Source organism: Emys orbicularis, chromosome 9 (genome assembly GCF_028017835.1).
Source record: "Emys orbicularis isolate rEmyOrb1 chromosome 9, rEmyOrb1.hap1, whole genome shotgun sequence".
Lineage (NCBI taxonomy): Eukaryota > Metazoa > Chordata > Testudines > Emydidae > Emys > Emys orbicularis.
In genome coordinates, this window is record NC_088691.1 from 63,550,499 (window position 1) to 63,577,060 (window position 26,562).

The window sequence follows — 26,562 nt, forward strand, 5'->3', positions numbered from 1 at the left end:
TATATCTAGTGCATTTTGAGGACAACCTAGAGAAAAAGAATTCTTTCATTTCTCTCAGTTACAATAATCCTAAGTGTCAAAAGTAAAAAAAAAAAAAAAAAATCCAGACAGAAGTGAGTTCTTTAAATTGACTTTTAACATTAAGTACAACCAAAAATGTCAAGTACTGCTTGGGAAATTATACCTCTAAGGAAAGAAAAAGAGCTGCTGTTAAAGCAGTTATCAAATTTAAAAAAACAACGTCAACATTAAACATATTAAAGACTTGCCATCAAAGGTAAAAAGCACCAAATAGCAGTCATCCTTAAGTAGCAAACTAAACACCAGAAAAACACATAGGCGAAATAAGTTCAGGAAATTAGATTTCCCTGATCCACAGACAGCAACACTTGTTCCATAAGAATAGGCTTACCGGTCATTTGCACATTTCCAGGATTAATGTGCTCTGAACAACATTAATGGAATACTAAACAATGCAAATTATTTTTATTCTTACCTAAAATATGAGCAATTCAGTGTTTGGTATTTTTTCCCCATTAAAACATATAACACTACCATCTGCTGGCATTTCCAATCTGACGGTTTTCAGATTGAGTACAAAAGAATGAAAAAGTGTACGTTTTGCCAGTACTACTACTAGTGCCTTGCTTTTTAACACGCAAAAGAAAAAGAACAAACCTACAACAGTGAGGTAGTTTTAACTTAGATATTTTAAAAATTCTCCTACCATTTTCCCCCAGAAAAACAACTGAAACTATTTTCTTACCCTCCTAATTTTTGGTTTTCCAGACATTTTACATTTATTTCGAGTTCTCAGAAGCAAATCTTCTTCTTCTTCTCCTCATTCAGCCAAAGTTGTGCACAAGAAATCTGTTTTTAGTTGGAAGAGGAAGTGTTTTTAGGGGCATTTATTTTAGCAATCACTACTGATAACTATAAAAATATTTTCTTACAATTAGAATATTTGCTGGAAACCTGAACAGCCTTTTCCAAGTAACATGAGGCATATTTTTCTACCAGCACAGTGAATTTATGCAATTCAGATCCACAAATCATGACTGAGCTTATAGGCTCAAGGCTGTTCATTCATATAACAGACAGATCAATAGATGGAGAGTTGTTATAGTAGCACAAATTCTGAACTACAGTTTACTTCAGCAGTTTTTCCTGAGCCAAAATAAGCAGCTACTTTGTGTGTCTCCCTAAAGTTACTTAAACTGGAACACACAAGAAAAGGAAAAAGAGGAGCTTTGCATTGGTCTATAGTGTGGCAAGAAAAGTGTTACAGGATAGGGGAATTTCTCTTCCTTCATTTCAGACTGATGGGCTTTTGGCTAGAAGTTACTAAAGGAAAAAAAAAATCTGTTCAAGGTCTCAATCACATTGAAGTTTGCCCCTAGATGAAACTCCCAGTAGCATTTAACAATGACATATAATAAAATCTTCTGTTGGGTTACCTAGGATCAAAAAGACTAGACAATTCACCTCTAGTGAATGGACACCCTCTAAGTAAGTGGGTGCCCATGTATCAACCAAGCACCAGATTTAAGGAAAGGTCCAATACGTAATGTCCACCTAATTCACTATACCGTTTGTCCTTCCAGCATTTAGGATTATGATATCTAAAGCTGCACTGTGCTAGAAAATCTAAATTTAATTTTTTACAGTAATTTGCCTAAGGCAATAATTATTAGTAACAGTTTTGCCCTGTATGTCTCAGCTAATAAGACCTGGCCACAAGATCATTTTACAACCTTATGTTAGATTCATTATGGCCAGTTTTATTCATTTACTTGGTCATTCAACAACAAAAAAAGGAATTGGTTTAGTGACATACGCAGCTTCCATGGGATCCATTTTTAAGACCTTTCACACAATGTCCAGAAGTGTCCTTGGAAAAAATTAGTATATAATAATTTCATGAAGATTTCTGAGAAATAACAGAAGTCCTCTTCGGTTACTGATGTTCTGGAATTTGGGCTTGGTTTCCAAGGTACAAAGGAGGCAAAGTCCCTTTATGAACTATGGTAGTTAAAAGACAAAAGACTTTTTTTCTCTGCAACTTCTCAGACAAGTCCTTACTTAGACCATCCTGTAAGTTTAACAGGAAAAGCCTTTCTGTATAACAACCTCATGTAGACACCAGTTTAGTATTGGCATACATGGGGCTGGAAATCAAGAACCACAGCAGCCAGGATAAGCCAACTTAAACTTTGAATGGGATTCACAAAGGTATTTAGCCTTTCAGTCCCCACTGAAATCAATGAGAGTTAAGTATAGAAAAAACGCATTTCAAGGCTCCCAAAGTGTAAAGAGATCTTTTGTAGGCCTCCAACCTTAACATGGAAACTATATTGGGAGGAAGGGCTGAAATCTAAAGAACTGGCAGAGGCATTTACCTCAAAAGCTCTGTTACAGGGCAGCTTACTGCTGGTCTAAAATCAGGTCAGCTACTGAGAGGGTAAGCCAGACTTATCTATAGTCATGTCTTTGGGTCACGAAGAGCAAAACAACCTGGGTTCCTCTTACGGTAAATCATTCCATCACTATTTATTTTACACAAGTCCTTCCAGGAGAGCAGAAGGTAAAAAGGAAACCAGTAACTAGAAGTGGGTTGTAGCCCACGAAAGCTTATGCTCTAATAAATTTGTTAGTCTCTAAGGTGCCACAAGTACTCCTGTTATTTTTGCAGTAACTAGAGAAGTCTACCAGAGGGCTTGTTTTCACTATAACAGATATCTTGAATTAATATACTTAAATTACCGCATGAAGTGTGACTACACTTCACAACAACATTGGAATTACACAGTGTGATTTCATTATCAGCTCAGAGTAGCCCACGAAAGCTTATGCTCTAATAAATTTGTTAGTCTCTAAGGTGCCACAAGTACTCCTGTTATTTTTGCAGTAACTAGAGAAGTCTACCAGAGGGCTTGTTTTCACTATAACAGATATCTTGAATTAATATACTTAAATTACCGCATGAAGTGTGACTACACTTCACAACAACATTGGAATTACACAGTGTGATTTCATTATCAGCTCAGAGTGATTGGCTTAGCACTGATGAGTTGATGCAACTTGAGTTGTTGTATCACCACTCCATTACCCCTACTAATCTGAGCACTAGCTTCACTCAAGCATCAACCCATCCCCACCAGCTAAACTCAAGTTAAACTAGCCAGCTAAACTCAAGTTTAAAGCACCACTTAAGTCAAATTAGAGATATCTGCGTGTGGTAACACAACCTACAACTTAAGCTAACTGTGCTTGAAAAAATGAAATCCCGGGGATGCTGCTTATGTCACCCATGGTAGGCTATATAGTACACAGTGAGTATAATTCCCTACTTGAGTATTTCCCTGCCCTCTATCTGCCTGTCAGAACAAGTGCACAAAACCCCACGAGTCTGAACTGTGGCTCTGAAGAGCAATATTTTCTACCAAGCTAACGAGGTGGTTTATGAACAAGATGACCAATAGCAATGGATGTCAGAGCTACAGTATACATAATTTCCTGTGCTTGAAGAAGGTTAATAAGGAAGCAAAATTAGCCTTGTTTTTCTTATGAGATCTTTTTTCTGTTTATTATAAATGGCATGCAAGTTATTTTACTTAGAAATTTGGTTTTCAGTGGCTCTAATACACCAAATAGAAACAGATGTCCCACATAAAAAGTTAGTTGCCCAATAAGGAGATGCTGCATTGCAAGCACTGACCCGCTGAAAAAAAAAAAAAAAAAAAAAAAAAAAAAAAAGACTTCTACACATACTCCTATTAGAATTCACATCGAACTGGCTGGAGAATAATATCTGAGAACCTGTTTGCTTTAGCCGAAATTTTCAAGAGTAACTAGTGTTTAGTTAGCCTCAGTTTGTGGGTGCCCAATATGACACACCTGAAGGGGCCTGGTTTTCAGAGTTCAACACTTTAAAAAGGACCTGATTTTTTTGAAAGTGTATCATGTTGGACATCCCAAATACAGAAGCTCCCAAAATTAAGTTACCTTTGAAAAATCTTGGCCTTTGTAAGTTTTATTTTACCAAATGAAAAAGTCTTGTGTACCTCAATTAACACTTAAGTGAAAACAGAAAAGATCCCAGACAGAACTGTTCTAGAGGCAATGCTTTAACAAACCTGAGTACAACTTCCCCTCTTTTCTCTCCACCTCAAATTCTGTAAAGTCTCATATGTAATGAGATAATTGCATCTTCCTATATGCAGAAACTAAGGGCTTGTCTACACTACCACTTACTTCGGCATACTTTACATCACTCAGGGGTGTGAATAATCCACAACCATGCAAGACTTAAATTACACTGACCTAAGCGCTGATGTAGACAGTGCTATGTCGGTGAGAGCGCTTCTCTCACTGACAAAGCTACCGCCTCTCACAGAGGTGAAGTAATTAAGTCAACGGGAGAGCTCTCTCCCATCAGCCTACAGCCTCTTCACCAGACACACTACAGCGGTGCAGCTGTGCTGCCGTAGTGCTTCCAGTGTGTAGACTAGCCCTTAGATTGTAAACTCTTCAGAGCTGGGACAGTTTCTTCTTGTGTGTCTGTACAGCAGCTAGTATAATGACTGGGGCCTCTGGAAGCTACTTTTAATAACTATTTGGTAATAATTAAATTACAGCTACTGACATCTTTTGTCTATTTTACAACATTGGCACAGCTCTATTGAGCAGCCCTGCTGTGTGCATTTGTGACTTCCACTGGGAAGATGCCCACGTCAACATACTACTCTTGGGGGATTCTGCGTCATGGCCCCCGAAGATTTCTTTGCTTCCCCACAGAAAAACGACTTCTGACAGGGAAGCAAAGGGAAGCCGGAAGAGTGGTTATGTGCCCCTACAGCAGTTCAGGCTGGTCAGTTTGGGTACCCAGAGCAGCCGGTAGAGACATAAATCAGAGTGTGTGTGTGTAGCAGAATGTATCAGCCTGACTGCTTAGTGAATTGTTCCCATTGTTCTTAGCGAAGTCCCCCAGGTATATAAAACAGGTGTAAAAATTTTAAGGCTCCTTTACATTGCCAGAGTGGCCATGTAAAGGACAGTATGGCCTTATAAATGCTTATGATGCTTTAGTGATTAGAACTGGTCTAAATTTTTGGACTGAAAAAATTTCCTATCAAAATGTGCCACATGAACTGTTTGCTACTGACCTTTTTGGAGATGGTCAGTAGCCAGTATAAATTGTACGTCTGAGACCCCAAACATCACTTGCTCTTCAGTTGCCTATGATTAGGGCCCTACCAAATTCACAGCCATGAACAATGCGTCAGACTGTGAAATCTGGTCTCCCCCCGTGAAATCTGGTCTTTTGTGTGCTTTTACCCTATACTATACAGATTTCATGGGGGAGACCAGCATTTCACAAGTTGGGGGTCCAGACCCAAACGGGAGTTGCGAGGGAGGGGGTCACAAAGTTATTTTAAGGCAGTCACAGCATTGCCAAACTTATTTCTGCGCTGCCTTTAGAGCTGGACGGCTGGAAAGCGGTGGCCGTTGGCTGGGTGCCCAACCAGAAGCAGTGCATAAGTAAGGGTGGCAATACCGTACCATGTCATCCTTACTTCCGCACTGCTTCTGGTGGCGGCTCTGCCTTCAGAGCTGGGCTTGCAGCCAGCAGCTGCCGCTCTCCGAACACTCAGCTCTGACAGTAGTACTGCTGCCAGCAGCAGTGCAGAAATAAGGGTAGCAGTACCACACCCACCCCTACAATAACCCCGTGACACATACTCCCTCCTCCCCCCCCCCAAACTCCTTTTTGGGTCAGGACCCTGACAATTACAACACAGGGAAATTTCAGATTTAAATTTTTAAAATCCTATGAAATTGACCAAAATGGACTGTACATTTGGTAGGGCCCTACCTATGATATAACGCTGAGCATATGGCTGCATATATTTGTTGACTAATAACTAGAAGTAAAGGGTCAAGACTAGCTACATTACTATTAGACAGAGGAGTTTTGGTGATTTCCTCCAATGCGCCTCACTCCAATTCTTCATCCATTGTATTGTAGTTTAAATAAATTACCAAAATAATTAAAACCAGCGTGATTATATTGCATTATTTTGAAAAGAAATATGCAGAATTTTAAAATAATGTGTGTAGAATTTTACATTTTTTGGTGCAGAATTCTCCCAGGAGTAATGTACCTTATGCAACTATCTTGCTGAATTAGTAGATACCTGAAAAGATGGCCTTGATAGGGAAAGAAATCAAAAGTTGTGGTTTGAAAGGTGACAAGCACATCTTTAAATACCACAGTTACGCTCCAGAGTAGGAATGTCTCTTTCTCCCTCCCCTCACAAAAGCACAAGTGGCCAAGTGACTATGGTTGAGTTCTAACAAAAAGAATTATGCTATTGTATGCTATATCCTATCACATATTCTGTACATAGAGAGTCCTATCTAGTCTTTCACATACATAGTGTTCATTTTGGGGTGTAACAAGCTCACATTGTGCAGAGTGACTGGTTTCATACTATGGAATGAGCACTGCCTCAATACAACCACTTTCTTGTTAATATTTTTGAAGCCCCTACGCCCAAGCTATTGGCAAAGTGCCAACATATAAATTATGGGTCTTCATATGGCAAAAAGGAAAAGCAAATTAATTTCAATTCTCCCAAATCACAGAAGTACTAGTGATGTACATCAGTGAACACAATCAACTCTCTCTAAAAATCTAAGTATGAAGATTTTGCCTCATTTTCTAACACCTTATGATAATGTTTTTACCAAGACGGTTGTGTCATACTGCATACACAAGTACAGATGTCAGAGAGATCATTCCTGACCGTATAGATTTTAGAGTTTGCTACTGTAATTTTCATTAAGGTGAAATGTTTCCAGAAGTCCTCTTTTAGAGGGCTGCTTTGCCAACGGGTATTGTTTTGCAATTGTTATATAGCAAACAACTGACGATGATTTGACCATTCCATGCTATTTGAATGAAAAATTAGGTGTGAAAATTTACACTGAACACAGGCTCCCTGAGCAAGAAGGCAATGCTTAAAATACTTCCTCCTACTTGGTAGCAAAAGGATGCTAACTTGACAACAGCCATCAAAAGTGAGAAGTCACTTTAGTATTAATCTACAAGTCATCTGTGCATCGGTAAAAAACTATACAAACAGTTGAGTTTTAAAACTTATTTGAGGGCTAAGAGTTAACAGATTATCCTCAATGTGACATTCTTTCCAGCAAAGAGACAGCAAAAAACTTGTGTTCTCAGATCTCAGCACAAGGAAAATGCAGAGCAGTGCTTACTTGGCAGACTTTTACAGTAATCCAGGAATCTTTATTTCCTGAGTATGTTTTTTCACATCTAGTCTTCTTCAAGTCACCATGAGCATAAGCTTAATACTTGCTTAATGAAGAGTTTAATACCAGAATTCTTCATTAAAAATTCACAGCAATAAAAAAAAATTCTCAGCAATATCCAAACCAATAAGCAGATGCTGCAATCTACATTGAGAAACCCCAATGCTTGAAAATTCAGTCTTTTAAGGCAGTGAATAAAGCCTATTTCACACAGCTTTTATGTTGATTCTATTATTGTATTTTTGGCATATTTACATTAGCAGAAATTAAAGATAAATTAAAGCACAACTGAAACAAAAATAGCTTTCTGAATAAACTATTTAAAATTTAACTTTCTACTCAAATGAATCAGAACAATTACACACATTCCTTACCTGCTTTTTTAATCAAGGTTGGCATAAGTGTTATCAGGTTCCCTCCCAGCTAGCATCAAAAAGCATGAAGTACCTAGGTCCAGAATCTCCCACATGCACTTAAACTGTGTCTCTTCCTCGTCTACTGGTAATCCTCATCCATTAGAGAGTCCGGACACCTCTAAAACTACAAAATATAAAAGAAATACCAGGGCCCCCCAACAATGTCCTTTTCTTATAGCTTTGAGAACAAAAAGTACCACAATATTGCTCACAGTTATGCCAACCCTATACAGATAACCTTTTGTCAAAGAAGGAATTCTCATCCAGCAAAGGAAGCATATGAATATTTTAATACACTTGGATTTCAGCAAAATTATTTAAAGTTTCAAAATACAAATATCTTTAAACTAGATAGAACACACCTAAACAGTATGTACAGTTCTGGTTCAGCAGCAACACGGTAGGACTCTAAGTCTGCACTGGCTGAAAAATGTCACCTCCAAATTAAGAGCCACATTTTGTGGCCTTTACCACCACTAAACACCCATTTAAGTCAACAAGAGCTGCGTGTATTCAGCACCTTTGGAAAAACTAGACTATTTGCTTAGGAGTCCAACTTCAGGTACTCAGATTTCAAATTTCTGGCCTAATGATTTTCACTATCCATATTTCTTGTCAGCATCAGGCTAGTAGGGGTCTGAAATTCAAAACCTACAATTTCCTGAAATAATAAACGCAGGAAAGAAGTTTTGTGTTTCTTCTCCCCTCCTAATGCTCTGCAGCAATATGAAATTTGTACAATTCTTCTCAGTTTAACCGTTGCCCACAAAGGTTCTCAACAGCAGTAATGTTAATGAAAAGATATACATTTCATTCTGCTTCTACTTTACTAAACGAAGGCTATGTCTACACTGGAACGACAAAACACTCTTGTCTTTCAGAGGTGTTAAAAAACAACAACAACCCATCCCAAAAGACAAAGTTTTGCCACCGACAACCGCCATTGTGAACAGCACTTTGTCGGCAGAAGCCCTCTCCTGCTGCCAACGCCGCTCGTTGGAGGTAAAAGTTTTTGTCAGTAGGAGAGCCAACAAACAGCGTGACTTTTAGTGGCATGGCTGTAGCAACACAGCCATGTCACTAAAAAGCTGTGTAGTGTACACATAGGCAGATCCAGTGCTTTTGCTTCTTAGGCTGTCTATTGACAAAGTCAATACCCATTCTTTAGTTTTCAATCCCTTTTGAAAGGTTATCTTTATAACCATATGGGGCATTAACGTCTTTTGTTGTTTTAAAGGAAAGGTTAAATTCTACAGGAACTGATGTCTTAAGCCTTCATGTTCATCAGTAAAAGCTTCCCATTAGCAAGAGGATTTTTCAAGTCCTGGTTTGGTGTACATTAAAATCCGATTTAGCACATCTTGGGGAAAGTAAGACTGTAGATCGGGGTGGCCAACCTGTGGCTCCGGAGCAACATGCGGCTCTTCAGAAGTTAATATGCGGCTACTTGTATAGGCACCAACTCCGAGGCTGGAGCTACAGGCGCCAACTTTCCAATGTGCCGGTGCTCACTGCTCAACCCCTAGCTCTGCCACAGGCCCAGCCCCCACTCCACCTCTTCCTTTCCCCACCCCTGAGTTTGCCGTGCCCTCGCTCCTCCCCCCTCCCAGAGCCTCCTGCATGCCACGAAACAGCTGATCAGGAGGTGGGGGAGGGAGAGGGAGGTGCTGATCGGCGGGGCTGACGGTGGGTGGGAGGCGCTGGGAGCGAGGGGGAACTGATGCGGGGCTGCTGATGTATTATTGTGGCTCTTTGGCAATGTACATTGGTAAATTCTGGGTCCTTCTCAGGCTGGCCACCCCGTTCTAGATTGTGTGAAACTTGGGGGGGTGGGGGGGTTGCCGAATTTCCTGTTGAACCCAAAACATCCAGCTATGTTGGAAAGTATAATCAGTATATGGCAGACACAAGTAGCAGAATAAATTAAAACAAACAAACAGTATTTTATATGTGACAAACATCTAAATCATTTTCAAAATACTCAGACTGGAAAAAAAACTGCATTTGAATACCCAAGACTAATGGTTTACCAAAAAAAAAGGACTAGCACTAGAACCTTTCATTAAATATGTTGGAAAACAGCATATGTTAGTAAGTCTCATCATAAAATGCTGTGTCTTTACAGCTATTGTTTGTTAAAGTACTCTACAATGTTGCCCAGACTTCTAAGAAAAAAAACTTATTCACAATGTTCAATTCTGCAACATGTGACATGAGTCAATGTGAGTTTTGGATGTGCAAGGAATACAGGATGAGGCCTTTTTTTTTTTTTTGGTTCTAAGAGACGACAGAATTTTTTTAAGTATAATATTAATGATTTTACCAAAGAGTAGTTTAGAATGTCTTATAGTTATATGTTACATAGCAGGTAATCTTGTGAACAGATTAATTCCATCAATGTTTGGCCTCCCCTATTGTATATTTTCATGATGCAGGATCTGGCCCCAAGTTTTCCATAATAAATCCTGTCCCTTTGACAATAAAACTTTAGAACCAACTCTTAGCCAGAGCTACTTGCACATCTGAAAATTTTGCACCTATGACCTGGAAATGTGGCTGCATTTCCAACAATAATTAAGGAATTCTCATATATAGTCTTTCCCAGTTTTCACATTTATTGTAGGTGACAGTGTCCTTTCCCTAATATCTCCCTCCAAACAGTATTTGGGCTACGGAAATTAATTTCTATCTTCACTAATTGAGATATTTGAAAATGAGCCACAAAGACTTGCTATTCTCTCCATGAATGATGTATTCAGCATTTGGTTTAACAACCTGCTATGAATCATGGAATTCTCAATTAAACTCAACTAAAAAGAAGATTCTGTTTTGAGATCAACTGTTTCACTGAAGATGGGGCTGTGAAGTAGATTGTAGTGGGGTAATACAGACTTCCTTGTGCTCATGTTTGGGAAAAGTTTTTTTGTTTTGTTTGTTTTTTTAAAGTTATTACCTTTTTAATGGTCCAATACATGCCTTTTGCTCAGTGTTTAACTGACCTGAGCAGCCAAGTCTATGTCAAAGAGATTTATCTGAAATTGAAAAGGTAGTTTCCAGCTATACCTTGAAATAAAACCATACAAAGGATGTATAGCATCTTAAATTACATAGAGAACGCATCTTCAGAAGTTTTCTTGTTTAAATTAAAAATACCATGAAAATTAAATATGAATAACAAATTCCAGTGATTAAAAGAAACACTTAAGTGGTTCTCATTTAGCATGATGGGATTTGGCTAATTGCTCCCCCAAAAAGAGAATGTCTTCTGCTTCGAATTGTGGCTGAGAAGAGGAAATTAAAGCATTCAAATATGGCACCCTAAGAAGAGCTTTTCTACGAGAGGAAATCTAGTTCCGTCAGTACGAGAGGAAAGTTGAGCTAAAGAGAACATTCAGACCAATTAAATAATTTCTTTTGAGATTGAGTTACGTATATTATACACAACATAAAATAGAAAGTCTTCAAATATTAGAGAACAGCCAACAACCTGCTTTAGGTGACACACCTGTATCACAGGATCCAAGTCAAATCCCCCTTTTAAAAGGAAACAGAAGTCACACCTGTAGTATTAAAAACAGAATAGTAAACTGTCAGCTTTAAAAACTTAAGTTAAGGTTTTTGTAGCAACAGATGAAGATCAATGATCAGAAGGATATTTAGGTATGTATGCGATACGACTGATGAATACCGTAAGCCTCTTTAATTACCACCAAAATACTTAGAATTCTGATTCTATATCCTCAGCAATGTTATAGAACTAGCCAAAACTCTTGTACAGGAACCTCCTCCCTTCCAGCCTCTCTAATACATTGTCCCTCTCCAGCCTACATAAAATGAAGCTTCTAAGATCATCTTCCTTGCTTATTGCCCTGACCACATCACCCCTTATTTGAAGCTCTCCACTATCTTCTCTTATTCACTGCATCATCTTCAAACTTGCCCTCATCTTCTACGTCTTTCAGAACCCTGCGTCCAGTAACTCTTGTTTCCTCACACACATCCCGGCCCTGCAACGTCAACCTTGTTTGCCTGTTTGTCAACTTCTTACATATGGAAAACTCTCCTTGAACGGATCTATAAGGAACTGCCCTCTCCAAAATGTACAACGGAGCCTTATCAAAATTTACTTTTTTCCTTTTGCACTAAGCTTTCATCTTCTGAAGTCATGTTTTCCTACTTTTTAGAGGAAAATAAAGCGATTGATAAATAACTCAGCTTTGGTTGTTTATTAAGGCTTCTAATTTCAGATTTTAACAAACAAACATCAATAAAAGGGTGTATGGGGGGGGTCTCAAAGCTATTGTGTGTGGGGGATCGCAGTATTTCCACCTTTACTTCTGCGCTGCCTTCAGAGCTGGGCGGCTGGAAAGCAGCGATTGCTGGCTGAGAGCCCAGCTCTGAAGGCAGCGCTGCAGCAGTAAAAGTAGCAATACTATACCATGCCATCCTTATTTTTGCACTGCTGCTGGCAGCGGCACTGCCTTCAGAACTGGGCTCCCAGTCAGCAGCTGCAGAGGTTCCTGCAGCCGGGGGAGGTTCCTGGAGGTGGAAGTCCCATAACTCACCAGTCCGTCCAGGACCAGCAGCTAGATCCCGACGTACGATAGGAGCCCTCGGCCAGGGTGTCCCCAGCCTTGCCCCTCCCCTGGCTGTGGGCCCAGCACCCCAGTGCTCGGGAGTTAAAGGTGTCTTGGGCTGGTTGTGTGTGTGTGGAGGGGAGATGACCACGGAACCTTCCCCCCCCCCCAAACCATGGAACCTTGGGCAGTCACTCACCTATACAGCCATCCCTGCCCCCTCAAAAAGTGAGGAACCCCCCCCCCCATATGATGCCACCCCCACTTCTGCACTGCTTTTGGCAGCGGTGCTCCTTCAGAGTCAGGCGCCCAGCCAGCAGCCGCTGATCTCTGGCCGTCCAGTTCTGAAGGCAGCGCTACGACCAGAAACAGCAGACAAGTAAGGGTGGCAATACCGCGATTCTCAGATACTTAAATATGAAATTTTAAGTATCTGAAACTGAAATGTATGATTTTTTAAAATCCTATGACCGTGTAATTAACCAAAATCAACCGTGAATTTGGTAGGGCCCTATATATAGGCAACGTCTCTGCTTCCTGGCTTGTATTTAAGGCCCTGTCTACATGCGGCAGTAATGCAGACTATGGGTATGCAATTTCTAAAGCGCATTAACATGCTGCTCATTAATTAGTATACGTGAACCCTGCCGATATACACTAAAGACTTGTTAGTTCACTTTAACATAGTGGTGCTTGAAACAGTACTAGGGGTATATACAAAAAGACCTCCCCCCGCCCTCATTTTTGGATATCTGCATAAAACTGAAAAAATGCCAAAAAATAAACTTCCAAAAATGAAGTAAAGCCTGAAAATCAGAAGCCCTATTTATAATTCAGTTCTAATTTCCTATCTAGGACAGTATTAACTCAGTAAGCATCTATATTATTTTGATTTATACATTACATAGGCATCACCAGACTATTCACAGATAAACTAAAAATATTGTACTTAAAGTAACCTTTTCATGATCACAACAGTTCTCTGTATAGGGAAGGCTGCAGTATTTTGAAATCTGTGTGTGTCAAAGACTATTTAGGCATAGACAATCCACATACAAACTAGTACTGGAGTGACTAGAAACTAGAATCTGACCAAACAAAGGCATACTATCCCCTGTAACATCAAGCCTTAGGAGAAGAGTTGTGCCCATTTTCTCCTGAGCCACAATCCCATAGACTCTGATGCAAATCAGCATCTACATTTGCTGTTTCCAGAATCACCTTTGGCATTAGAATTCCTTAAAACATCTGAAAGAACCACCCAAAATATTGGAAATAAAACAGAAAATCACTTTATTGCATAGCAAGATGCAGCAAATCCAGCACATGGTATTAGATGTAACACTAGAGGGCATCCACTTTCTAAAAAGGAAACAGAAGTCCGCTCATTTCCATGTGCTTCATGGCTTTTACCTCACTCTCTATGTTCTGTAGTTCCTATTTGTCAAAAAGCTTTACATATAAATAAATAACAGCTCCAAACCAACAACACACATACATACACACACACACGATATAAATTCAGAGTAAGCAAGAAAGCAGAATGTACACACTTCAGATCATTTCTTGGGGGAGAGCATAAGACACTCACCTTAATGAATGTGCTAATTATGATCTTTCCAAATCAAGGTCTGAAACTGTAGTTAATACTCGCCTGCAAAAACAACAAACCCAACATAGTTTTATAAATAAACTATAGAAAAGGACTTTAAAATCCTACTTATTTAATAAGTCCATTTAATTAGTGGAATAAAAGCCTAGTCATACATGACAGAAAACATGAATTGTAAAGTTAGAGAGCAGTTATATTCATTATGTATTAATGATTCAAAGGTGAAACCAGAGGAAATGGGGAAAATTCCTTAGCTTCGCTACAACTGAAATTTGAAAATAAAACTACAGTATTGTTTTCTTAAACTGTACATGAAGTTACTGATCTGTTTTCCTCTGTAAATTTGAAAAAGCCAAAAAAGCCTCACACCTGTTTTAGACCCTAAATCAACAGGACACACACACAGAGATTTAAATATATATGTTAGAAAAACCTATTTCAAAGGCATTTATGCAACTGCTTACCTGCCAAAATCCAAGTTAAAGAATCTGTATTCCTAGAATAAAAATTGAGATCAAACACCTGAAGCATGGCAAAAAGTTGCATTTCTTACTCTACAAGTGTTTGAGAAATAAATAGTCAACACTTGCAAGACAAACACAGAACCCTGAACTATATAGTCTTTGCAAGAGAAAAACATTTCAGATAATTTTTGAACTGTATTCAGCTAAATACTGTGATCCAATGGGGTAAAAGTACTCAGTACATACATAATGTTGGGAGCCCATTGTGGCCATTACTAGCCCCTTGCTCTGACACACGGCTGTGCATTCACAACTGCAAAAGCCGTTCTTGGGAAATGTGATCTACGACCATGAAAGAGGAGGTCTCAGCAGAAGCCACTCACTATCAGCATGCTGCTGTCAGGACAGTAGAATGGGAATGTAAAGTTCCTTCAACGATGTTTTGGTAGAACTGAAGGGAGCAGGAGGCCTCAAACCTCAGCGGCTGAGTCCTTGAGTCCAAACCTCACCACCTGAGTTATCTATGATCCTGAAACACCTAATCCATCTGAAGCACAGTTTGATTTCCACCTCCCCACATCACCTAGTTATTCCCACTGCTTCACTTCATCCTTAGTCATCCAGTAGGACCATGTTCCCTCCCTTAGCCAACCATAAGCAGTGCTTATCCCACCCCCTCACAGATTTAGCACCATTCTCTTGCTCCTCCTCCACCATGACTGCTCACCTCCACAACAGGTCTGGATTATTCAAGGCTTCCCAAAACCCTCCAATAGCTCTCTCTCTCTCTCTCTCTCTCTCTCGTGAGCCTTCCTATTCCCCTTTCCCAATAGGTTTAGATCCGAGTCACCACCACCATATTCAACATTTTCCTTTGTTCCCTTTCTTCTCTTAGGAATAGCACTGCACAGAGAAGTTTGCCCATGACTGACAAGCTTGTTGCAGCCTGTTCACAGGCACATTTCCACAGAGGCCAAAGGTTGCATGGGACATATGTGGAGACTAAGGGCATGGCTACATTTGCAAATGTAGAGCGCATTGAGTTAAACCAGCCTTCGTAGACCGCAGTAGGGAAAGCGCTGCAGTCTGCCCACACAGACAGCTGCAAGCGCGCTGGCGTGGCCACATTTGCGACACTTGCAGCGGCATTGGGAGCGGTGCATTATGGGCAGCTATCCCACAGAGCACCTCTTCCCATTCTGGCGCTGTGGCTTGTGGGAAGGGGGGGCATTCTGGGTCCTGTCCCAACGCCCCGTGATGCATCGGTTCGCATCCCAGCAATCCCTGTGCTTCCGTCCACATTTGGCACCATCTTTCAATGTTTTTTCTACTGCGCGCTCTGTCTTCCCTTTCGGTCTGCGAGAATGGAACCCAAACTGCTGAGGAATACGCTGACGAGTCTCTCCAGCACGTCATGTTTGGCCGTCCAGTTACTCCTTAAGATCCAAACTGACAGTGAGGACTCAGACGATATCAACTCAAGTAATGCATACGACACGAGAATGCTTGTGGCATTCATGGACATGCTCACCACCGTGGAACGCCATGTTTGGGCTCGGGAAACAAGCACTGAGTGGTGGGATCACATCGTCCTGCAAGTCTGGGATGATGAGCAGTGGCTGCAGAACTTTCGGATGAGAAAAGCCACTTTCATGGGACTGTGAGAGGAGTTTGCCCCCATCCTGCGGCGCAAGAACACGAGATTGAGAGCTGCCCTGACGGTGAAGAAGTGGATGGTTATTGCAATCTGGAAGCTGGCAACTCCAGACAGCTACCAATCGGTCACTAACCAGTTTGGAGTGGGAAAATCAACCATTGGAATCGTGTTGATGCAAGTTTGCAGGGCCACTAATCGCATCCTGCTCAGAAGAACCGTGACTCTGTGTAACGTGCATGACATTGTGGCTGGCTTTGCACAAATGGGTTTCCCTAACTGCAGAGAGGTGATAGATGGGACACATATTCCAATTCTGGCACCAGCCCACCTAGCCTCCGAGTACGTTAATCGGATTGGTTCTCCAGGCGCCTGTGGATCACCGGGGGCGTTTCATGGACATTAATGCAGGCTGGCCCAGAAAAGTTCACGACGCACGCATCTTTCCAAACACTGGCCTGTTCAGGCAGCTGCAAGCCAGGACTTTTTCCCCCCAGACAAGAAGATCACCGTTGGGGAAGTCGAAATGCCCATTGTGATCCTTGGAGACCCCACTTACACTTTAATGCCGTGGCTCGTGAAACCCTACACAGGGAGCCTTGACAGCAGGAAGGAACATTTCAACAACAGGCTGAGCCAGTGCAGAATGACTGTGGAGTGTGCTTTTGGCCGTTTAAAGGGCCGCTGGTACTCTCTGTATGGGAAGCTAGACCTGGACGATGACCACATCCCCGCGGTTATATCCGCGTGCTGTACCTCCATAACATTTGGGAAGGGAAGGGTGAAAGATTCACTCAGGCATGGAACTCGGAGATTCAACACATGGATATTGAATTTGAACAGCCAGAGAGCAGGGCTAGTAGAGGGGACCAGCGCGGGGCTGCAAAGATTAGGGATGCCTTGAGGGAGCAATTTGAGGCTGAAAGCCACCAGTAATGTCTGGTGCCCTGCACGGGAGAGAAGTGCAGTGGCTCCAATGTTAGTAGGAATCTGTGTTTGCTACGCTGACTTGCAGTGCCTGTTGCTTTCCTGGGCTAAGGTATCTTTTACTTTATGCAATAATAAAGAACGTTTTCAAAGCCAAAAAATCCATTTATTGAAAAGAAAATCCATGTATTGAAAAAGAGAACTGCTTGGGAAACAGAAAGAGCAAGGGGGTGGGGTGGGGAACAGTAAAATCACATATTTGCATATGTCCTGTTATACTCAACCTTCCTGTCTGGAGTGCTATGCAGTTAGTGCTGCACTTCAGGATGGCTATAATGCATGGAGTGCAGTGGGTAAGGATCGTAATTTGCCTGTCCCAAAGCGAGCACACATAAACCACGGGAGCCCAAAATGGTGAGTAAACACAGGGGCAAGGGGGACTGATTGTTTCACGGCCATACTGTCCTCTAGGTTTCTATGCCTTGGAGAGAGCCAACAGCTGCAGGGGCCCCCTATACTGAACACTGTCCCCATATTTTCCACAGGAGTTCGTCCTGGAAGATATCTTGCTGTTGAGGGTGACCTGGTAAGCAAGGGAAGGTCTTCTACTGCAATGCAGCTTCCGCCCTAACCCATATGCAGCTTGCCTGTGTGCAGCAATGGTCCCCCCGCCCCTCACAGCACCGCGGCGTGGACATGTTAGCCTGACTGGGACAAGGACCACGGTGGCTCTCCCAAGAAACCTGCGCAAGCGCATTGCCCAACTCCTAGATGAGACCTTTAAAGAGATCACTGAGGCCGATTACCGCGATGTGAGAGAATTTAAAGGGCAGTTGGTCACCTGACGGCAGGGCAGCAGAGTTCAAAGTGATGACCACAGTGGCTAGAACAGGCATTGTGGGACATTTCTGGAGGCCGATCTGAGCACATTAACAGACCAGGGCATCAACACTGGCGCTGCAGTGCTCCAGTGGGGGCACATCAAACGCTATTCCACTCGCCAAGGTGGAGTACCAGGAGTGCTCTAGCTGCAGAGTCGGGGCGCTCTACGTGCCTTGCCAGCGTGGACGCATCGTGAGTTAGAGCACATGAGGTTGCTTTAATGCGCTCTAACTCGCAAGTGTAGCCATGCCCTAAATTATATTCCCTCACCCACAAACATTAGGCTATATACTTGTAACTCTAAGGTTACTCATATTCAATAGATTTTGTATCTCCCCCCCCCGCCCCCTATAAACCATTTAAGCTCACATTTAAGTCAAAACTGCATTTTTGTTCATTCATTTATTTTTATTCAGGGTGAGGTTATTCATAGGTCAGAGGGGACCATGGTGATCATCTAGTATGACCTCCTGCACAACACAGGCCACAGACCTTTCCTGAAGAAAACAAAAAATCAATCACCCTAGAGCACATCTTTTAGAAAAAAACATCTAATCTTGATTTTAAAATGGTCAGTGAGGAGAATTAATCCACTTGATAAATTGTTCCAATGGTCAGTGACCTTCACTGTTAAAAATGTATGCCTTATTTCCAATCCGAATTTGTCTAGATTCAACTTCCAGTCATTGGATCATGTTATACATTTCTCTGCTAGACTATCTACATAGGGAACAAATATTTAATACTACTTATAAACTGATCAAGTCACCCTTTAACCTTCTCTTTGTTAAAGTAAATAGACTGAACTCCCTGAGTGTATCACTTTAAGGCATGTTTTCTAATCCTTTAATCATTAATCCTCGTCTCTGAAACCTCTCCAATCTATCAATATCCCTCTTGAATTGTGGACACCAGAATTGGACATGGTGTTCCAGCAGCAGCCCCACCAGTTGCAAATAAAGAGGTAAAATAACCTTTCTAATCCTACTTATGGATTCCTGTTTATGCATCCAAGGATCGCATAAGTCCTTTTGGCCACAGCATCAAATGAGAGCTCATGTTCAGCTGATTATCCATCATGACCTCCAAAACAATTTTCAGAGTCATTGCTTCCCAGGATAGCATCCTTCGTTGTGTAAATATAGACTACATTCATTGTTCCTAGGTGTATACATTTACCCATGTTAAAATGCGTATTGTTTGCCTGTGCCCAGCTTACCAAGCAATCCAGATCGCTCTGTATTAGTGACATGTCCTCATTATTTACCACTTCCCCAATTGTGTGTCATCTAACAACTTTGTTAGTGATAAGCTTATGTCTTCTTCCAGGTCATTGATAAAAGGGTTAAACAGCAGAGGGCCAACAACGGAAATGCCATTTTTTAACATGGGGTGCCACTCCTCCTCCCCTTTTAAGGGCATAAGAACCGCCACACTGGGTCAGCCCAATGGTCCATCTAGCCCAGTATCCTGTCTCCAACAATGGCCAGTACCAGAGTTTAAGGAGTGTAAACAGAACAAAGCAGGTGGAGTGATCCAGCCCTGTCTTCTCCTCCCAGTTTCTGGCAGTCAGAGATTTAGGATCACCCCAAGTATGTGGTTGCATCCCTGACCATCTTGGCCAATAGCCCCTGATGGGCCTATCCTCCATGAATGTATTGGGTTAAAAAAAAAGAATTAAGTTATACTTTTGGCAATAACGCTCCATGGGAATGTATTCCATAGGCTAATTGCATGTTGTTTCTATTAAACCTGCTGCCTATTAATTTCATCAGGTGATCCCGGTTTTGTATTGTGGAAGAGGATAAAGAACACTTCTCTCTTCAATTTTTCCACACTCTATCCTATCCCTCCTTAGCCATCTCTTTTCTAAGCTGAAAAGCCCTAGTCTTTTTCATTTCTCCTCATTCAGACGCCATTCCATACCCCTGATCATTTTGGTTACACGCCTCTGAACCTTTTCCAGTTCCACATATCCTTTTTAAGGTAACCCCTCCGCTCCAACGCCCATTACTTTGCACTTATCAAATGTTGAATTTCATACGCCATTTTGTTGCTTTGGACATAATCATCTTGAATAATTTTGTATTATCTTCAAACTTTACCACTTCACTAGTTCACCCAGTTTTCCAAATTATTAATACATATATTGAAAAGCACAGGTCCCAACAGAAATGCTTGGGAGACTCCGCTTTTTACCCCACCCTCCATTGTGGAAACTATTTAAAAGATAAGAAACAAAGGGTAGGAATAATCATTTACTGATCCATGAGAGGACCTTCCCTCTTGTCCCATGACTGCCTATTTTGCTTAAGAGCCTTTGGTGAAGGAGCTTGTTAAAATCTTTCTAAAAACTCAAGTACACTATATTGCCTTGATCACCCTTATCCACATGCTTGTGGGGACACACAAAGAATTTTAATAGATTGGTGAGGCATGATTTCCCTTAAGAAAAGTCAGATTGACTCTTCTCCAACATAACATGGTCATCTAAGCATCTGATTCTATTTGCCCAGTAGTACAGTAAGGCTCATGGGCCTGTAATGACCAGGATCACCTCTGGAACCCTTTTTAAAGCTTGGCCTTACATTAGCTACCTCCCAATCATCTGATACAGAGACTTGCTTCAGCAATCCATTACACAATACACTTAAGTAGTTCTGCATTTGAGTTCATTGAGAACTCTTGGGTGAATACCACCTGGTCCTACTGACTTATTACTGTTTAATTTATCTATTTGTTCTAAAACCTCTTCTACGGACACATCAGTGTGGGACAGTACTTCAGATGTGTCACCCAAAAAGGGTGGGTATGTCCACCACATCCTCTACAGTGAAGACGAATCCAAAAAGACTTATCTACTGAAGTCTTTCTGAATTGGTTATAGCCATTGATTTTAGCATTTCAATAAGGTAATCAGCCACCAATTTCAGTAATACCAACTAGATCAAATTTATGCTCATAAGTGAACAATTGTTTGTTACCCAAGCTCCTAGCATTGGTGGATAGGCAGTTAAAGAATTTCTTCTCTTCATGTCCTTTGGTTCCTTGATTAATTTTTTTCTCAATATCTCGATTTTATTCTAGCAGCAGCAGGCTCCAGGGCCACTCCAGCAGTGGCAGGTGAGGCTGGCCGTGGGGTGCCCGAGCAGCTGGCCCCGTGACTTCCGCGACCTCTGTAACAGAATTGCAGCGTTACTGATAATCATTAGGCCATTCCATAAGTAAGGGGTACTTCTTCAGGCTTGATGGATGGCAATGTGGAATGCAAATTGCAAGTCACAAGCCAATCCTGAGTCTGAAGTGATGGAGGCAAGCACTACCATCTTGAAGCCAAGGCTGTGGAGGCATTTGTTCACTCTCCTCAAGTCTGATGGAGTCTCACATCGATGTATGAAGAGTCAGTAAACACTACAGGTAAACACATATGCGAGATCAGACCAATGCAAGAAGTTGCAATGCAAGTGTTGCAGACTGAACAACTTCCTATCAGTGCAGAACTGGATAAATTCTCCTCTGTCAATGGCATGAAATGCATCCATAAGCACAGCTGGGGGGGGGAAAAAGATGGAAAAGAGCATGGCAGCCAACACACAACCTTGTTCAGTGACACAGGTGACCAGAAATGGGTCTGATATCTTGCCATTTTCCACAACTCTGGACAGCACCACATCATGGAAGGACTGAATGACCAAAAATTAAAAATTAAAATAAGAAAAAACACCTTTGCAGGATGCATTTCTAAAGTCCCTCATGATTCACAGAGTCAAAATCTTTAGCGGAGTCAAAAATACCATGTAAAGACCATGGTTTTGCTCTCGGCACTTTTCCTGAAGCTTATGGGCTGCAAAGATCATGTCTACAGTGCCCCATGCAGATGGATATCTATCTATACTGAAACTTGGGAGAGAATGGTTTCCACAAGATAGATGTTAAGTCTATTCAATATGACCCATGCAAGAATTTTCCCAGCAACAGAGAGTAGGAAAATGCCATGGTTTAGGATAGGGAAATATCTCAATTTTTGTGTAGGATGAAGATCCCCCTTCTTCAGAATGAAGAAATAATAGGAGTAGAAACTCTTGCCCCTGTATTCTTGAAGAACATTTTCTATGGCTCCCAGGTGGAACAAAGAGGCCACTTTTTGTAAAAAGGCTCTTATGAGATGGGTTGCAGAAGAAGGGAGGAGCAGAGGGGGGCAGATAGAAAACAAGAAAAGAATGTTTAGCACCCATTTGTTAGCTACAATCTCCACCCAAACCTCCTGGAAGCAGGGGAAACTGGTTTCTGAAAGTCGGCTATGCAAAAGATTCCAAGCTTGAATGCCTGGGGCATATACACACCTACAGATCCACAGCAATGCATATTTGAAGAAGAACCTGACTTCTCATATTACTAGTAACAAAAGTAATTTAACGACAAATTATTTTTAAACCAAAATGTATAACATACATCCACAATGCTTGCATAAGGATTTTTAGCATGTAAAGGCCACCTGATTCCTGGTGACTGTCGTCAGTCAATGAATCATGCTACTTAAGTAACCCTTGACAAAATGAACTCCTGAAACAAAGTGAATAAATACCGATTTTACAAACTGAATAATTATGTATTTAGATTAAGTAGTACATGGACTTCACACTGTTGGCCCAATCAGTGTATTCAGCCAGTCCTTATGTCAGTTTAAGAGCACAATGTAGTCTGGTACAATGTCAACAGCAGCCACAGCATTCTACAAATAGCTAGCAAGTAAGGAAAATTTATAAGATTATATGAGCCTACTAAATTTTCTTTTTTCAGTAGATTGTGTAAAGAGCTTTACTGTAGCCAGAGGAAAACGAGTAGTAAAAAAAATGCTTTACACGCTGCAGGACTCCAGAAAGGGGGGGGGGGGAGGGGGGAAGGAATAGAACAGAAGAGGCCTGACCTAACTCTACACTAGTACTTTTGTCGGTATAACTTATGTCGCTCAGGGATGTGAAAAAAAACACTCCTCTAAGCAATATAAGGCCTTGGCTACACTGGCAATTCACAGCGCTGCACTTGCTGCGCTCAGGGGTGTGAAAAAACACCCCCCCTGAGCGCAGCGAGTGCAGCGCAGTAAAGCGCCAGTGTAATCAGCGCCTGCAGCGCTGCACGCTCCCTCGCAGCGCTGTGAATCCGCGAGTGTAGCCAAGGCCTAAGTTACACGAACAGAAGCGCCAGTGTGAACAGCGCTATGTCGGCGGCACTAGTTGGAAGTGGTTTAATTATGTTGACGGTAGGGCTCTCTCCAATCGGCATAGAGCAACTACACAAGCTATCTTACAGCAGCACAGCTGCATCAATACAGCTATGCCGCTGTAAACTTGTTCACATAGACATGGCCTAAGAATGGCAAAGAAAAGGCGATAAGAAAAAGAAAGGATAGAATGGGAAAAGAAACAAAGGGCAGATGTAGAAATGATCCTAAGCACTCCACCACAGAACCCAATTGGAAATCTTGGTAACCTACAGACACTCAGAATGGATTCATAAAACTTGGAGGCACAAAACTTTAATACATGGTAATAAAACAGCTGTTACGTATCATAATTGCTAGGTAACCAAGCATTTCCGGTAAAGAAGCTTTGCCCAGTATTACACAATGCATTAAACAGAACATGCTGTTCCCTTTTAAAATGGCCAATTATGAGTACAGTGAAACTACTGTCAATTCAGATGAATTACTAATAGACAAAAGGAGCTTTACAAAAGCACAAAACCCCTTTTACACTGCTAAAAGATTATTTAAGGAATAAGGAAAATAACACAAATGTAATTTCTTTTAAACCCTGTGTCAGCCTAGGCTATCAAAGATTAACATTTTTCCTGGACATCAGAAACCAGAGAAAAAACCCAGCTCATATTCTCAGCATTCACGCTCCCCGCTTCTTGTCCATTTCTTTTTAGCCAGGAACTCAAATACCAAATTCTCAGTCTACTTAATAGGATACAATCTCATGCAGAGGAAAACTTATCAATATAAAAAAAGATGAGGTTCCTGGACTAGGTCCGAAACTAGTTTCTCCTAAAAATTCACGTAGTTTTATTAGTACCACCCAAAAAGCCCAGTCAGGATTTACAGATAAGAGGCATTGTGCTAGGAGATGCACTAACACCATAAAATATACTCTCTTCCCGTAGAACTTATTCTTGCGGCAATACAAAGGGGACAAGGATAGTTTTTCAGGCTGGAACTAACCTCTCCCAGATCAAGTAGTTCACTGATTATATTTATTTTGATTTCAACTAGACGCCATTCCAGAGATAAAGATATAATCCCACTAAGAAACAGCAATAACAAAAATAATAGTTTTCTACACAAAGGAATGCAGTCTTCAAAAACAAAAGTTTCCCTACCTCATATCCTGCAAAACCCTGACCCACACCTCAAATAAAAGAGCCTAATGTCATAGAATACATTGACTTTCACAACAGAAATTCTTAATTCAATATTGATGACAATTTTTCCTTTCAAGAGTTTAAGACAAATGTTTCTATCCAAATAAATAGCAAACATTGTCAAAAATACTCAAAGTTTCCCAATGTTACTGTAACCTGCAGTGGTGTTCAGTCCTGCACCACTATCATCTCTAGATTTTTATTTATATATTCTTTTTAAAACGCTGTACTGCAGTATTTGGGTGGTATTCTGATGTTTCTCGTTAACTTCAGCCTTTATTTTCTTGCAGATAAAAATAATTCTAGGTCTATAGAGAAAACAATAAAGTGGCCTGAATAACCCAAATAAATAAATAAAAAATATAGAGAGATGAAAAACTAGTTTACAGATTTCAGCAGAGACAGCAGCTATTCATAAACAGGAGGAATCATATTGAATGGTACGGATGTTTAAAAAGAAAAGATCATAAATACCTAGCTCTTCAGCACTTACAAAATTATCTTTAATATACGCTGCTTGCACAGTTATAAACATAGGAATTTTTTTAAACAATGGTAATCCACTCAAACTGCTTCAACTACTGTAAATGTGTTAGTGGCTCAAGGTCACTTGACGTATGTCATTACAACACAATGGTGGTTAAAAAATATATATATATATATATATATATATATATATATATATATATATATATACTAGTAGTGGTAGAAGACTCCAGCCTTCTCTTTGAAACCAGTACATAATTTTCCTGTGAGGTTCACCTACACTACAAATCCATCTGTAACCAAGCCCTTTGCCACAACACACCATAAGGCAGACAGGCTGTTAGCCATATTCCAGGGACGGCCAAGTTTACTGACCCTCTGAGCCACATACAACCATCTTCAGATCTTCAGCCCTGCAGGGCGTGCCTCCAGGGGCTCAGGGCTTCAGCCCCACTCCTGCTGAAGCCCTGAGCCCTGGCAGGTGCACCCTGTGGGCTGAAGCCCTGAGCTCCCCCCCTCCCTGCTGGGCAGAAGCCAGAGGTGACTTATGGGGGGGGGGGGACACGTGGGGGTCACAGGACCCCCCAGATTTTTGCCAGTGTTTGTTGGCCCCACTCGGTCACATGGTGCCACCAGGCCCCCCTCCCTCCAAGGCAGCTGCTAGATCCAGCAAACTGGTAAGTGCGGCTATGGGGAGAGGCAGCAGCAAAGAGGTGGGAGCTGCAGGGAGAGCCACTGCTTTTGCTGATGCTTCTCCAGGTGAAACTAACACCTGGGAATTGCAGGGAGGGGCCGCTGAGGGTAAGAGGGAGGGTGTGCCTAGGGGGGCATGACTCAAGATGGGGGGGGGAGACAAACCTTTAAACTGTATGCCTCCCTCTCCCCCCCCACCCCCAATCAGCAGGCACCAGTCATCTCTGGCGGAAGCCCTAACCTCACCACCCCACCGCAGGGCAGAATCCCCCAAACTTCCCGCCCCCGCAGTCTGGTAGGCAGAGAATGGAGGCGGCAGTAGAGGGAGCCCCACGAGCCACACTTTAACTGTAAAAGAGCTACATGTGGCTCACGAACCATGGTTTGGCCACGCCTGCCATATTCCATAGCCAGGCTAAAAAAAAAAAAAAAAAAAAAATCTGTAATGGTGCAAGATCAGGGCCTGAGTGCATAAAGTTTAGCACATGGGTAAGTCTTTACAGGAACAGGACCTTAGTTTGACACTTATGCCATGTATTAAGCCTTAGTACGGCTGCTACACATATAGATAGTAAGGATTTGGATAGGTCAGTAAATGCTCAGATGGCAACCACTATCATATTAGCATCGTCTGGATTTATTTTCATCATCCCTGAGAGAGAGAAGCCAATTCCCAAAGATACTAGTAGTACTGAGAAATGTTACCTAAACAGGTATGTCATATGTAAACAGTCTCCATGGCTAAAGGAACCCTGACAACTTGAAATCTTGTCAGTTTTTAAAAATTTATTTAACAGCCTCAGGTACTACTCCTGATTCCATGCCAAATTTGAATTTAGAATCATTGGTTTGGTTTTTCTTTATGTTCTTTCCTTAGTTGCTATATGAAAGGCCCACACACATAACAGGGAAAGTACTAAAAACATATTTTCTATTTTCCTATGTAATCTACTAAACAATAACAATATTAGTATAGTGTAAATTTGTATTATTTTTAATGAAAAATCAAGCTATTAAATATGTAAGGTTGTGGAGCTTAGACCTTTACATACCTATTTTAGAAAGTCACTTTTATAGCACAGATCTTAAGACA

At 41.3% G+C, this 26,562-nt stretch overlaps 1 protein-coding gene across 1 annotated transcript in view; it reads right to left on the reverse strand.

Annotated features, from left to right (window-relative positions):
• Nucleotides 1–26,562, reverse strand: part of PER2 (period circadian regulator 2) — a 78,086-nt gene that overhangs the window by 48,504 nt on the left and 3,020 nt on the right. Inside the window, exon 2 of the mRNA XM_065410241.1 lies at nucleotides 13,920–13,982. The gene's annotated coding sequence lies outside the window, so the exon portion shown is untranslated. The remainder of the gene's footprint in view (nucleotides 1–13,919; nucleotides 13,983–26,562) is intronic.